Genomic DNA, 14,550 nt, shown 5'->3' with positions numbered 1-14,550 from the left:
CCCTCCCCGCCACGCCGATACATCGGCGCCGCCGTTCGTCGAGGGGATGCACGGCGATCCTCTCGCTCCCACAGTACGCTATCATAGACTGCCGTCCTCTAGCCGCACCGCCACCGCTGGCGACGTTCTTGTGGAGGCGCACGGCGGTCAGCGCCGCCACCGCTGGCGACGTTTGTGTGGAGACGCACGGCGGTCAGCTTCTCCCACGGTACGCGCATTCTAGACTAAGGCCCCATGCATGTCGGTGTAGCGCTGAATGTTAGCTGATAGACACTGTTATTCTCACTGTTTGCCGAAGTAGTTTACAGTCAATATGCTCTGCTTAAGAAGCTTCCTTGCCCTGCTCTGCACTCAATCTGCTTAGCTGAGATGGCATGCCAAGGCCGATTAGTTGCTAAAATATCCTGCCATATATTTATTGTGATGTAGATTGCCATGGTCTAGTAGCCAATATGTTAGGTGAAATAGCTCTACACCGTTTTATACTCGATCTTTGTTGCTGCGATGGCCTTCGATAGTTTGATGGCTATGTGCTCGGCCTCATTGACTGCTGAAACAGCCTGCCATAATTTAGCACTCAAATATGTTTGTTGAATTAGCTTTACATATATTTCGTTACTTAGATATGCTCATCCAAATATCTTGCCATAGCTTTAGACATCGACCTAGGTATTTTCTTCTGGACTTCACAAAAAAGCATATATGGTTTTCCTGTAATATCTAGTAGAAGAGCTAATTTGTATGTCTAATAGATGGACATGACTTGGATAACTTCTGCTCGAAGATTCTCCGCTGCATATGTCGAGGGGGTTGAAAACTTCATGAACTTTATCAGAGCTGAGTACGGTGATCCGAAATCAGATGTGCTCTGCCCGTGTAGCAGTTGTATGAATTCAGTTACAAGACCCCAGTCAACTGTGCAAAATCATCTACACTTGTATGGGATGTCGGCCACATATACTAGGTGGGTTCATAATGGTGAAGCTATGAACGTCAATGTTATTGACTACGTGGAAGCAGCAGATCACCATCTTGATCTGCCTGATGCTCAGGTGGAAGAGGAGGAGGAGGAGGTGGTGGCGGAGCCAGTGAGTTTGACCAACATTGAAACAATGCTACGAAATGCTCGTGCATTCCGTGAACTTTCACCTGTAGAAGAAAAACAGTGGACCCGCATGTTGGAACAATGCAACGTAGCTGTCACCCCAGGAAATAAGCTGTCAGTATTCTCAGCTATGGTCACCTTTCTTCAGGTTAAGACATCTGAGCGGATGACCAACAAATCATTCGATGCGATGTTGGCTGCTTTCCGCAAAGCTTTCGCAGATGCGTCTGAGCTGCCACACACCTACAGTAAAATGAAGAATTTCCTTCGTGCAGTTGGAATTGGATATGATATGATCCATGTTTGTAAGAATAATTGTGTTCTGTTTCGGTAGGATTATGCCAACTTAAGTGAATGCCCGAAATGCAAATCATCAAGATGGAAAGATGGCGATGCTGTGAAGAGGATTCCTCATAATGTTCTGAGACATTATCCAATTACACCAAGATTGCAGAGGTTGTTTCATGATGCTGAAACAAGAGAGGATGTACTGTGGCATTCTAGGAACCAGGATTTCAGAGATCAGAATGTAATGAGCCATCCATCTCATGGTAGTGAGTGGAAAAGCTTCAATCAGAAGCACGAAACGTTTGCTGCTGACCCGAGAAACATTAGACTTGGATTAGCTTCAGATGGATTTAACCCATTTGGCCACCAGAGCGCCACATATAGCATGTGGCCAGTGCTTGTTATCCCTTACAACATGCCTCCAAATGTCTGCACCAAAGAATCAAACTACATGATGGCCTTGCTCAATCCAGGTCCAAAAATTCCTGGAAAGGATTTTGATTTGTTCATGGAGCCTCTTGTGGAGGAACTTCAACAGCTATGGAGGGGTGTTCTCACTCGAGACCTATATAGTAGCCCATCAGCTGATTTCTTTCTGTGTGCTGCTATAATTTGGTGCATCCATGATTATCCGGCTTTGGGCACTATGTCAGGGCGAACGACACATGGTTAAATGCATGTGTTCGCTGTGACAGGAATCCGCTATCATACGCAATACTTAGCAACATATGTTACATTGGACACCGCCGTTTCCTTGCCAAGGACAATCCGCATCCTAGAAAATACCGAAGACATGTGTTCAATGCAAAGCATGAAAACCGTGATGCGCCAAAGAGGCTCACCGCCGATGAGTTGGAAGTGGAATTAGAGAAGGTCAGGCATATTACACCAGGAAACCATCCTGATAATGATAGCGGGAAAAGGAAGCATGGCAGGGCAGAAGAGAGATTATTGTTTACCCGCAGGTCCACTTTGTGGGACTTGGAGTATTGGAAAGATTTGGATCTGCGGCATAATCTTGATGTGATGCACATCGAGAAAAATATATGTGACAGCATTATCGGCACACTTCTTAATATTGAAGGCAAGACGAAAGATACCTTAAAATCTAGGATTGATTTGACACACCTGGGTATCAGAAAGGATTTGCAGGTGCAAGATGAAGGTAAACCACGGGATATGGCACCAGCTGTGTACGTCTTGGACAAGGTAAAAAGAAAAGAATTCTGCAAGGTCCTGTCACGTGTGAGATTCCCACATGGATTTGCTTCCAACCCTGAAAGGAGAGTCAGTGCAGATGGAGACAAGGTACAAGGGTTGAAAACTCATGACTGCCACGTCCTACTTCAAAGGGTTTTACCTGTTATCCTTAGAGGATTGGGCTGCCCTGACTTATACAGAGCAGTTGCAGAGTTGGGACAATTCTTCAGGGAACTCTGCAGTAGAAATATCAGGATAGATGCTTTGGAGCATCTTAGAGACAAGATAACAACTATCCTATGCGACCTTGAGAAGATATATCCTCCAGCCTTCTTTGATGTGATGGTGCATTTGGTTGTTCATCTACCTGATGAGGCACTACTTAGAGGTCCAGTACAGTATGGCTGGATGTACCCTATTGAAAGGCGGCTAGGCACTTTCAAGGGCTATGTTAGGAACAGAGCTAGACCCGAGGGTTCCATTGCAGAGGCCTACATTGCTAAGAAGCGTTGACATTCCGCTCAAAATACATTGAAACAACTGATCAGCTTAGCAAAGACGTGGATGAAGACAATCCCGGGCTCAATGTTTTCGATTATTCTGTTCGAGTTACAGGGAAGAGTCGACAAGAGGACAAACCTAAAGATTTGGACCAAATGGTTTGGTATGTGTTGAATAACTGTCCTGAGATATTACCTTATATCAAGTAAGTGCTAAGTACTGCAGCTTATACATCGTAATCTACTAAACTTGCAGCACATTCTTATATATTTAGATGTTTGACGCGATCACTATGTTGTGCAGCATCTACAAAAAGGAGTTACTGCCGCAAAATCCAAGAAACATTGACAAACTGGTTATGGCAGGATTTGCGAAATGGTTCAAGAGCCATGTAAGCTTTTGAATTGCACTATCAGTTTTTTTAATATATTGAGTACATAAGATGATCAGCTTGTCTATTTTCTAACCATAGGTTAAGAAGATGCGGGAGGATGGGCAGGTAGTTGATGATGCCCTTTACTCACTAGCAATGGGTCCCGATACTCGGGTAAGACATTATGAATCTTGCGTTGTTGGAGATGTGCGCTACAACACCCTTGCACGAGACGAAGGCAGGAAGACACAAAACAGTGCCATCATGAGCACGGATACGTATGACAAAGAGATAACTGAAATGTATGCTCACATAACAGACATTGTTCAGTTGCATTATATCTCCAGTTTCAAGGATCATCGGTGTGTGGTTTTGTTGTGCTGTCGTTGGTATAACCTGTTTTCCAGGATCGCAAAACCCAGAGCTGATGATTATTTCAAATCCATCAATGTCAAGGCGGCGTACCAGACCAACGAGCCTTTTATTTTGGCAAATCAAGCAACACAGATATTTTTCTTGGAAGACACATTTGCACGTAGCGATGACTGGAGAGTAGTGCAAAGGTTTGAGCAGAGGAATTCGTTTAATGAAGTTGCACAACAAGATGATGCTTACACTGCTCCTGATGTACAAGATAACACAGATGTTCCTAATATCTTTGAGAACCATCACGTTAATGACGCCGGCAAAAAGATTATCTGTCATGCTGTGGACATACAAGACTTGATCAAGAAGAACCCAACGTTCGAGGACATTGAGGACGAAGAAGAAGATGACACCATGGGGAATTACGATTCAGACTGATACACATGGCGAAGATGTTGACGCTGCTACTGCAGATGATGATTACATTGCTTTTGTCGTATTTTCCTGTCAGAAGACGTTTTTTATCTACTATGTGAAATTGTGTTTGCTATGACAACTGAAACCTGATGAACATGTTGTTTAGTATTTTCCTGTGAGAACATCACTTGTTATGTATGCTGATTTGTGTTTGGTGATTGTATGACGACTAAAACATGATGACATTGTTGTTTAGTTGTACTCATATTTGGCTGTGAAACTTGAATTTGATGACATAGTTTGTTGTTGGACTGCAATTTTCTCGACGTCTTCGAATGAGAACAAAGCTGACCCGACAGGTCCTCTGCTATTTTATTTATTTATTACCAAAAGGGCCTCTGCTATTTATTTATTTATGAGCAAAAGGGGATACCCCCTGATTTCCGTTAATAGAAATCATTATATGTTCACAACACTACGCCCAGCCTGCTACACAGGTTTCATTCATTACTAGTTTCAGCAAAGTGCCCATGTCATAGCCACTAAATACATCACGAGTGCTACATACACTGCAAATAAAGAGACAATCATCCTACAGAGCACATCGATTTTGCCCGTTATCTTCACAAGCTCTTTCATCTCCTCATTGCTGTCAAGGTCGTTCAGCAGCTGTTGCTTGGCCATGATCAGAGGAACTGCATCTTTAACCTTCTGCTCTGCATCTTCCTCTTCTGCCATTCCTTCAGTTACTTCTCCAACACCCCAACCTGCTGGTATTGGGATTCCTTGGGTAACCAAATAATCAGTGTAGTTGCACTCCCCCACATCAGCAACTTCCCAGAAATACAAATCACACGAATCTTCCCTTTTCTACACGAATCAAATTGGAAGATCATCAACCAAACTATTAAAAAAATCAGCAGCTGAAAGCAGCAGAACAACACTTAAACATATTATTACCCCATGATTCGGGCATTTGTAGAAGACTCGGCCAGGGTTGAGGATTGTGGTTGAGACGCGATGGATGACTCTGCGTGATTTGCAGCAGTGGCACCACACCAACGGCAGCGGGTTGCGATGAGCAACCGGCTGCGGTGCGCGTGCCGGCGGGGGTGTGATGAGACCCACAGGCGATGGTACGGGTGGCGACTTGGCGCATATTTGGTTGTTGCCTGCCAAAGAGCAGGTGGACGAGCAGCGAGCGGACATGGTTGCTGCGGCCAGAGCTTCTGATGCTAGGCGGAGTAAGTAGAGAAGAGGAGAAGTGAATGTTGGATATGTCAGTTTCATTACTTGCATAGTAGCATAGCACCATATATAGTCATAGTCTAGGTTTGGATTCGAACCAGCTACAGGAGCACGTCTCTATTTTTTCTAAAACTCAGCGACGTCTCTTTACTAGTACACTAGCTTGTTCTGTACGCCTTCTCAAGTCTTTGATTCCTCCACCTGACATCTGGAACCCACCGGAAGGGTCTCTGTATTTCGCGAAAAAAACGTGCCCCCCGCTGACAGCTCGGACCCACCAGCTATCTTCGCACGCAAGGAAGTGCCTCCTTATTACGCACAAAAAAATGAATACTCCCCCTGCCAGCTGGAACCCAGCATCGTGGGAGGCTGACTTGTGGGCCTACCAAGTTGACAGGGACGGAGGGCTTTGTCAACTTAGTCAATATGAACGATTCTAGCTCCAGTTACCGTACGATGTTCATCCAACGGCAGTAGTGCTTCTTCAACCTCTGGTCTTCTTGCTCCAGCCGCCCAAAGCAGCGCCTGTCGTGCCGCGTGCTCCTGCCTCCCATGGCCGGCTGTGATGCCGCGGAGGCCTTACCGCCCCCTACTACTCCCACCGCTCGCCAGGCCATCCCTCTACTCACCCACACCCCCTGTTATTCTGCGGCGACGACAGCCTCACACCGCAGCCGAACCAGTGAACCTTCGTACTCCTCTCCGCCTGGGCATCCACTGCCGCGTCTTCCCTGCCTCCGCGTCGTCCCCTTCCTTGGCCTCGCCGTCGTCCACCGCCTTGGTGCTCTCAGCGTGGCATGGTCAACGTGGTCAAGGAACAACTTCCATCGGAAGAGTACTGTACGTGGAGAGGCTGACAGCTAGGTCCACAGCAGCCGCAAGGAAGTGCCTCCTTATTACGCGGAAAATAATTATTCCTCCACCCGACAGCAGGGACCCACCGGACGGGCCACCGTATTTGGCGAAAAAACGTTTCCCCCCTGACTGCTGGGACCCACCGGACGGGCCAACGTATTTCGTGAAAAAACGTTCCCCCCGCTGTCAGCTCGGACCCACCGGAGGTGCCTCCTTATTACGCACAAAAAAATGAATACTCCCCCTGCTAGTTGGGACCCACCTTGGTGGGAGGCTGACTTGTGGGCCTACTAAGTTGACAGGGACGGAGTGCTTTGTCAACTTAGTCAATATGAACGATTCTAGCTCCAGTGACCGTACGATCCATCCAACGGCCGTAGTGCTTCTTCAACCTCTGGTCTTGTTGCTCCAGCCGCCGAAAGCAGCGCCGGTCATGCCGCATGCTCCTACCTCCCGTGGCCGGTTGTGCTGCCGCGGAGGCCTCATCGCCCCCTACTATTCCCACCGCTGGCCAGGCCATCCCTCTACTCACCCACACCCCCTGTTATTCTGCGGCGACGGCAGCCTCACACCGCAGCGAACCAGTGAACCCTCATACTCCTCTACGCGTGGGCATCCACTGCCGCGTCTTCCCCAGCTCCGCGTCGTCCCCTTCCTAGGCCTCGCCGTCGTCCACCTCCCTGGTGCTCTCGGCGTGGCGTGGTCAACGTGGTCAAGGAACGGCTTCCATCGGACGTGGACTGTACGTGGAGAGGCTGACAGCTGGGTCCACGGCCGCAGCAAGGAAGTGCGTCCTTATTACGTGCAAAATAATTATTCCTCCACCTGACAGCGAGGACCCACCGGACGGGCCACCGTATTTTGCAAAAAAAATGTTTCCCCCTGACTGCTGGGACCCACTAGCTACATCTTCGCACGCAAGGAAGTGCGTCCGGGCAAAAAAAATGATTCACCCACTGACTGCTGGGACCCACCAGCTACATCTTCGCAGGCAAGGAAGTGCCTGACAGTCGGGACCCACCTGGTCGAAGCGTATGTAGCGTTGTCATTCTGGTCGCGAATGTGTACGTACATACTGGTCGATGTAGAGGCACGCACGTAGCATGTACACGTACGTACAGCGTCCAGTGTACAAGAAAGAAAATACGGCCACGTACGTGCATACGGGCAGGGTCTCGAACGCCTACTCGCGCATACGTATGACCAGGGCTCGTGTACATGGCTGGGTCGGAACGGAGAAACAGCGTCGTCGTGTTCATGGGGAGCCAACCGGCTGGGTCGGAACGGAATGCGCCGTCGTGTTCATCGGGAGGGCTTGGACGGAACAACCGATGAAAACGAGGCCTGGCGTACCGCAGAACGAAGGAAACGGCCTTGTGTTCGACCGGCCACGTTCGAAACGGGATCCTGTTCATCGGGAGGGGTTTGGCGTACCGCAAAACAGAGGAAATGGACCTCCTACGGTCGAAACGGGGGTCCTATTGATCGGGAGGGGTGTGGTGTACCGCAAAACGGAGGAAACAGACTTGTGTTGGAGCGCTACGGTTGAAATGGGGGTCCTGTTCATCGGGAGGGATGTGGCGTACAACAAAACGGGACTCCACGGGATACTGTTCATCTCCACCGTCGACCCCCTCCAGCCTCCACGGGCTACTGTTCATCCACCGTCGACCTCCTCCAGCCTCCACCTGCGACTGTTCATCCACAGGCTCCTGTTCATCCAGCCTCCACCGCGCGCTACTCCACCGGCTACTGTTCAACCACCCCTCTCCACGGGCTCCTGTTCAACCACCCCTCCACGGGCTACTGTTCATCCTGCCCTCCACGGGGTGGTCCTGTTCATCCTGCCCTCCACGGGGTCCTGTTCATCCAGCCCCAACCGGCTCGAACGATCGAGGTCCTGTTCATCCACCCCCACTGGGAACTGTTCATCCAAACCCCCCAGCAACGCTCACTGTTCATCCAGAGGCAACGCCACGGGGTCCTGTTCATCCACCCCCACCGGGAACTGTTCATCCAAACCCCCCAGCAACGCTCACTGTTCATCCAGAGGCAGCATCGATCGGCTTCAGTTAGCAGCAGTAGCGAAGGAATCGCTCGATCGGGTTCAGTTAACAGCCATCGACCGATCGCTCGGGTTCAGTAACGCGTAGCCTACAGTGCAATCGCTTGGGTTCAGTTAGAGCCCAACGCCTCGCTCAGGTTCAGTTAGAGCCCAACGCCTCGCACACACACGCGTACGTACGAGAGAAACGCGCATCGCTCGGCCCCCGACCACCCACCGTAATCGGGGACTCCCCGATATTTTCCGCGCCCTCACTTCTACCACGGTTTTTTCCGTCATGGACGGCCCAAAGAATGTCATGCAGCTGCGTCTCCGACCCGCCCAGGACGAAAAGCCCATTTTTTTGTCATGATTTTTTGTCATAGAAGTAGTACCCCACCACATCTATGATGATACCGGGTTTTGTCACAATTATCGTCATAGAAGTGTCATAAGTATGACATAAAAGATTTTCGTTCGGCCCAAAATGTCACGGATGTGTCTTTTTTTTGTAGTGATTGCACATCCTGGTATTGATAGAGGCATTCATATAGAGTCATATTTTGTTCTAGATATCGAGTTGTAAGTAAATAGAAGTGTGATGATCATCAATTTTCATTATTAGAGCATTGCCCTAGTGAGGAAAGGATGATGGAGACTATGATTCCCCCACAAGTCAGGATGAGACTCCGGACAAAGAGAAAAAAATATGATATATATATATATAACTATGTAAAAAGGGAAAAAATAAAAAGAAAAGAAAAGAAATACAAAGAGAGAAGGGGCATGCTAGTTCCACACTTGTGCTTCAAAGTAGCACCATATTTTTAATATAGAGAGTCTCCTATGTTGTCACTTTCATATACTAGTGGGAATATTTCATTATAGGATTAGATGCACACCCACTTAGTTTTCATATTGAGCTTTCATACACTTATAACTCTTAGTGCATTCGTTGCATGGCAATCCCTACTCCTTGCATTGATGTTGATTGATGAGCATCTCCATAGCCCGTTGGTTAGCCAGGTCGATGTGAGACTTTCTTACTTTTTTGTCTTCTCTATATTTACCCCTATCATCATACTCTATTCCATCCATAGTGCTATATCCATGGCTCGCGCTCATGTATTGCGTGAGGGTTGAAAAAGCTGAAGCGCGTTAAAAAGTATGAACCAATTGCTCGTCTTCTCATCAGGGTTGTGCATGATAAATACTTTGTGTTAAGAAGACAGAGCATGCCAAGACTATATGATTTTGTAGGGATAGCTTTCTTTAGCGTTGATATTTTGAAAGACATGATTGTTTGTTGGGATGCCTAAGTATTGATGTCTTTATGTCAAATTATAGACTATTGCTTTGAATCACTTATGTCTTAATATTCATGCCATGATTAGATATATGATCAAGATTATGCTAGGTAGCATTCCACATCAAAAATTATCTTTTTTATCATTTACCTACTCGAGGACGAGCAGGAATTAAGCTTGGGGATGCTGATACATCTCCGTCGTATCTATAATTTTTGATTGTTTCATGCCAATATTATACAACTTTCACATACTTTTGGCAATATTTTATATGATTTATTGGACTAACCTATTGATCTAGTGCCCAGTGCCAGTTCCTGTTTGTTGCATGCTTTTTGTTTCGCGGAAAATCCATATCAAACAAAGTCCAAACGCGATAAAAATTTACAGAGAATTATTTTGGAATATATGTGATTTTTGGGAGGTGGAATCAACGCTAACGGAGGCCCACGGCCTCCACAACCCACCAGGGCACGCGGGGCACCCCCTGGTGCGCTCATGTGTCTTGTGCCCTGCCCGTAAGTCGGTTGGGGCCCTTCTTCAGGTGCAAGAAAGATAATTTATGGAAAAAAATCGTGTAAAAATTTCAGCGCAATCGGAGTTACGGATGTCCGGGAATTTAAGAAATGGTGAAGGGCGTGAAAACAGAAACGCGATACAGAAGAGAATAGAGGGATAGATCCAATCTCGGAGGGGCTCCTGCCCCTCCGCCGCCATGGAGGCCATGGACCAGAGGGGGAACTGTCCTCCCATCTAGGGGGGAGGCCAAGGAAGAAGAAGAAGGAGGGGGGCTCTCTCCCCTCTCTCCCCGTGGCGCCGGAGTGCCGCCAGGGCAAGGATCGTGACGGCAATCTACATCAACAATCTTGCTACCGTCAACACCAACTTTCTCCCCCTCAGCGGTGTAACACCCCTTCTCCCCGCTGTAATCTTTACTTAAACATGGTGCTGAACTTCATATACTATTTCCCAATGATATATGGTTATCCTATGATGTTTGAGTAGATTTGTTTTTGCCCACTAATCATGATCTTGGTTGGTATGAGTGTATATTTTATTTATGGTGTTGTTCTACGGTGCCCTCCATCTCAGGAAAACGTGAGGGGTCCTCGCTGTAGGGTGTTGCAATATGTTCATGATTCGCTTATGGTGGGTGGCATGAGTGACAGAATACACAGATCCGAGTAAGTGGGTTGTTGCGTATGGGAGTAAAGAGGACTTGATACTTAATGATATGGTTGGGTTTTATGACCTTAATGATCTTTAGTACTTGCGGATGCTTGCTAGAGTTCCAATCATAAGTGCATATGATCCAAGTAGATAAAGTATGTTAGCTCATGCCTCTCCCTCATATAAAATTTCATGAATGATTACCGGTCTAGTTATCGATTGCCTAGGGATAAATGACTTTTCTTGTTGACAAAGGTTATCTACTTTTATTACCTTGCAATTTATTCATAGATTTATTCTCACAAAGTACTCGTAGGTTTATTTTTGCAAAATAGTTTCATGCTTGTTTTAGGTAAAGAAAACGTCAAGTGTGCGTAGAGTTGTATCGGTGGTCGATAGAACTTGAGGGAATATTTGTTCTACCTTTAGCTCCTCGTTGGGTTCGACACTCTTATTTATAGAAGAAGGCTACAAACGATCCCCTATACTTGTGGGTTATCAGGGGTCCCGAACTGTGGATCTTGGATCGATGGAAAACAAGGGACGCAGAACACGATATTTACCGAGGTTCGGGCCCTCTCTAAGAGGTAACGCCCTACGTCCTGCTTGATTATATTGCTTGTGTATATGGGGGTTACAGAGTTGATCTACCTCGAAATCAGAGGAACTAAACCCTAACTAGTAGGATTGTGACTGTTCTCCTAGCCTCTACAGACTAAACCCCCTGGTTTATATAGACACCAGGGGTTCTAGGATTTACAGATAGTCAGTTACATCAAGGAAACGCCGGATCTTCCATCTTGACTTGGGGTACACACCAAGGCACAAAAAAGTCTTTGGTCCAGATACGATGCGGTCCAACAGTCCAGCCCACATGAGATGAGCCGGCACCCCGAGGACCCCCTAGTCCAGGACTCCCTCAAAGGGGGAGAGAGAAGAGGTCGAGGAGGATACTTACTAGGGCGACTGTTGAGTATATGTGTTATGTGCATGTTGTGTATTACGCCCGCCTCCTAGTTCATGTATAGTTGAGGTCCATGGCCCACCTTTGTACATCATATATACATGCCTATGCACGAAGAGCAATACATCGTGCAATCATACATGGTATCGGTTTTTAAGTTTTATCCCTAGTCTTCCGCCGCCGCCTCCCCTTAGCCGCCGCCTGCGCACCCCCGCGCCGGCCGCCGCTACTTGATCTCTCCTTCGCCTGCTCGCTAGCCTGCCAATCGCGCCCGCCCGCCTGCACCCGCTAGCTTCTACCTCCCACGCCCGAGCCGTTCGCTAGCCAGCCGATCCCGCTCGCTGCTATCTCCGTACGCCAAGTCACGCCCGACCCGCTCGCTTGCATCGCCCGCTTCGGTGTTGGTGTGCAGCGCACCAAGTCACGCCCGAGCCGCCTGCCGCGTCCACATCGCCAGTCGCCTACCGCGTCGCCGCCAGCCGCGCGCGGTCTCGCCCTGCCGTCCTCGTCCGACTCGCCCAAGCCGCCTGTTCTCGTGTGCGTGTCTTGCATAGCTAGCAAATCCATCAAGTCAAGGCTAGCTAGCTTTGCTAGTCAACTACGTCTCGTCGGATCGTTTCTGGTGTGCCTGGTTAGCTCCGGCTGCTGCGTACGTGCGCGTCTTCGCGGAAGAAAGCACTCGTTTCGCTCGCGTCCGATCCGAGCTACGCCACTAGCTGCCAGCCGCATGCGCGCCCCCCGCTGTTGCCCAGTCGCCGCTGTCGGACCAGCGATGGCGTCAACCGGCCCGTCTGCCGCCGCCTCTGCCGTCCCGCCGCCGGTGCCCTACGGCGTGGCCCCGCCAACCCATTTCGACTTGCCGCACGGTTCGGCTCTGCTGCCCCCGCCGGCGTACATCTCTGGCCAGTCCGTCGTCGTCCCGCCGCCGGCGCCGACTCTGCCCGTCGACCCCTTGCTGTTGCGCGACGCGTTCGACCCGCCCATGTACGAGGCTCCTGGGTACTGGTGGGGGTCGTCAGCAGGCCAGCACTCGCCCGCTGGGCAGCAGCCAGACGGCGCCCAACACCTGCAGCATCTGTCAGCGGGCCAGCAGGTTTTTTCGGCGGGCCATCCGGCCTACCCGGCACCGCAGTTGCAGCCAGGGCTGCTTCCCATACCGTCTGGAGAGTACCCACCGCTGCTGCCGAGCGGTGGCTACGGCCTCCCCATGGCGTCTCCGTCCCCCTTGCCGGCCCTGCCGCCGGCACCATGGGACCCGGTGCTCCTTCCCGCGCTGCATGCCGCTCCCATGCCGAACAACTGCACCGGAGGTGATGATTGGTACGTGGACACCGGGGTTATGACTCACATGTTTGCTCATCCTAGTAATCTTGCCTCCTTCACTCCCGTCACCACCGACCGCCGCATCATTGTCGGCGACGGTTCCACACTCCCTATCACACATGTCGGGCACACTTCTTTTCCTTCTAATTCCATGCCTATTACTTTATCTAACATACTTGTGTCACCTCATCTTATTAAGAACCTTGTTTCCGTTCGTCGTTTAACTCATGAAAATCCTATTACTGTTGAATTTGACGAGCTTGGGTTTTGTGTCAAGGACGCTCGAACCCGGATGGTACTTCACCGATGTGATAGCCTCGACGAGCTCTATCCGGTGCATTCGCCGTCCACCTCCACCACCGCACCGGTTGCTCTCTCAGCCGACGTCGATCTCTGGCACGCTCGTTTGGGTCATCTCAACCCCGTCACACTTCGTCATATTCTTAGGAGTTTCAGTTTCAGTTACCATAAGATAGAGGATCACACCTGTCATGCCTGTCGTGTCGGCAAACATGTTCGCCTCCCGTTTAATAACTCCACCACCATAGCTTCTTTTCCTTTTCAGTTGATTCATAGCGATGTGTGGACCTCTCCGGTTCCTAGTAATTCGGGCTATTTATATTATCTGGTTACCCTTGATGATTATTCTCATTATGTGTAGACTTTTCCTTTGCGTAGAAAGTCGGATGCACTCTCCACTTTGACGGCTTTTTACTCCTATGTCAGCACGCAGTTTGGGCGTCCCATCCTTGCTCTTCAGACTGACAATTGAAAAGAGTTTGACAACCTTGCTTTCCGCACTTTTCTGTCGCATCACGGCACAGTTTTTCGTCTCACATGCTCGTATACTTCCCAGCAGAACGGTCGAGCCGAGCGCGTCCTTCGCACTCTGAACGACTGCGTTCGCACGCTCCTGTTCCATGCTAACGTGTCGCCTCGTTTCTGGCCGGACACACTCGCTACTGCTTCTCTTCTCCTGAACCTTCGCCCTTGCCGCCCACGGTGGCACTATGCACCTCACCATCTTCTCTTCGGTACGCCCCCATCTTATGATGGCTTGCGTATTTTCGGGTGCCTTTGCTATCCTAGCACTTCCGGCTCCGCTCCTCACAAACTCGCAACTTGTTCTATCGCTTACATCTTCATCGGCTACCCCTCCAACTCCAAGGGATATCGGTGCTACGATCCCATCTCCCACTGTGTGTTCACTTCCCGGCACGTTTACTTTGATGAGCATGTGTTTCCGTTTCACCAGGTACCCTCGGCGGTTCCTCCCGCCACCGGTGACGCGGGCTCCTCGACGCCTCTCCCAGGGCGCTCGCGCGCCTCTCTTGGCCCGCCCCTGGCTTTGAGGCGCTCCCCCCGCATGTGGCACCTCCTCCAGCTGCG

This window comes from Triticum aestivum, chromosome 4D (genome assembly GCF_018294505.1).
Source record: "Triticum aestivum cultivar Chinese Spring chromosome 4D, IWGSC CS RefSeq v2.1, whole genome shotgun sequence".
Lineage (NCBI taxonomy): Eukaryota > Viridiplantae > Streptophyta > Magnoliopsida > Poales > Poaceae > Triticum > Triticum aestivum.
The sequence above is the reverse complement of the archived record's forward strand: the minus strand, read 5'-3'. Positions refer to the sequence as shown.